Source organism: Haplochromis burtoni, unplaced genomic scaffold, assembly GCF_018398535.1.
Source record: "Haplochromis burtoni strain Fernald_Lab_line unplaced genomic scaffold, NCSU_Asbu1 Contig_2006, whole genome shotgun sequence".
NCBI lineage: Eukaryota > Metazoa > Chordata > Actinopteri > Cichliformes > Cichlidae > Haplochromis > Haplochromis burtoni.
Window position 1 is genome coordinate 10,850 of NW_024584367.1, and position 1,904 is coordinate 12,753.

Genomic DNA, 1,904 nt, shown 5'->3' on the forward strand with positions numbered 1-1,904 from the left:
AATATTCTTTTGAGATTCTGGTCCATATTTACATTTAGCATCACACTGTCCATGGCATGTCTCTCTCGTTCTGCTACATCCCAGAATTGCTCTATTAGATTGCAACTTGGTGACTGTGGAGGCCATTCATGTACAGTAAACTTATCGTCATGTACAAGAAACCAGCTTGCAATGTGTTGAGCTTTATGACATAGTGCATAAGTCTGCTGGAACCAGCCATTTAAAAATGGGTACACTGGTAACAAAGGGATGGACATGGTTAGCAACAATACTCAGGGAGCCTATGGTGTCTAAACAATACTTTGTGACAAGGAGCCTGAGGTTCATCAGGAAAATTATACCCCATCACCAGCCCGAACTGTAGACAGACAGGATGATCCATACTTTGATGTTGTTTACTCTAAATTCTGATCCTACCATCTGAATGTTACAGCACAAATCAAGACTTGTCAGAGCAGAAAACATTTTTCCAATCTTCTGCTGTGTAGTTTGGTAAAGCAGTGTGGTAAAATCCAAGCAGATCAGCATTTTCTAAAATATTCAGAGTCAGACTGGCTATAACCCCCTACTACGTTGAAAGTAGCTTAAACCATCTTTCTTCACCATTCTGAATCTCACATTGAACTTAAACACAAAATAACGGTAAATCCGATAAAAGTTCAAAATATAAAAGTACTAAATGTAAAACAATTAAAGAAGCTTTATAAAGTCAATTAAGTACATTCAAAGAAATAATAATAATAGTAATAAAAACTGACATCAACGGTACACGTCAGCAGCTGTCCAATGGGAAATGGCATTACTCATCGTCACGAATCTGTCGTCCAATCAGAGGCGTTGATGTTGAGCAGAGTTTAGCGGGTACATTTTCGATCTCGATTCGATAGCACAGCTAAGTGAAGGGGCATTGTTTTGATGAAGAAGATCCAGTCTGATAAAAACGAACGAGATTAGAGGTTATCTCGGGTTTGTTTACCCGGTTCACGAGGCGATGAGAGCGTAACTCGACTTTTTTTCTGGCAGGTTATTTTTTTACTTAGAAAAGTCCGAATGCTAACTAGCCTCCAGAGCTAACGTCAGCTAAGTAACTGGAGTGTTGTGATGTCCTGCGGCGGTGCAACGTTTTCTTGTTTCGTTGTCAACTCCAGCGGCTCGTAAAGAACAGGTCGGTGTGTATCCTACTGTCGCATTATTACGGTGTGTGTGGGTGTGCTTTATTTAACCTTTTGTCTTAAGTTTTCCACCTGTAATGTGCTGTCTGTGTCATCGTGATTAGTTTCACTTTCATGGTTTGGAAACTGCTATCCCCTGTTTGTTTTCCTATTTTCCGAGTAAACACAGCGGAACGATAACACTGATCAGCCGGCTTCTGTAGCCCTAAATGAAGCATCAAATTCACAAACTCTCGATGCTTCTGTGTTAATGCTGTAATATGGACGCAGGAGTCTGCCTTCCAGTTATTGAAGTTTAACTGATGATAGAAAATGGTGGCATGTAAATCACAGGTTCACACATCCTCAGGTGAATTGTCTAGGCAACGGGACATTGTTGAAAGCAGTCAACTGACATGACTTTGGAGACTTCTAAAACTTCTGAGGGCCACGGAAGGTATTTTAGTAGTCATTCCAGAAATCCATTACCCAGCTTGGGAATTTGAGTGATCATGCCCCTGTTTTAGGAAGCTATTTTCTCAGATTAAACTGTTTTTTTTTTTTAATCTGGAGATGAGGGATCCTCAGTCAGAGCTGATTTAAACAGACTCCATGAACCTAACCAGGGGCCTCCTCTATGAAGCAGGATTTGGGGCATAGTCAGGGGACTTCAGGTCAACCCCAGTTTTTAAACCTTCCAAAGGTGCTTCATCTATTATCAGGTAACTATGCTGATCCACAGTAGGTTGTGTT

General features: G+C 40.8%; 1 long non-coding RNA gene across 1 annotated transcript in view; it reads right to left on the reverse strand.

Moving 5' to 3' along the window:
- Positions 1-1,172, reverse strand: part of LOC121813601 — a 2,970-nt gene extending 1,798 nt beyond the window's left edge. Inside the window, exon 1 of the long non-coding RNA XR_006053783.1 lies at positions 759-1,172. This is a non-coding gene — a long non-coding RNA (uncharacterized LOC121813601). The remainder of the gene's footprint in view (positions 1-758) is intronic.
- Positions 1,173-1,904: the final 732 nt, after the last annotated feature.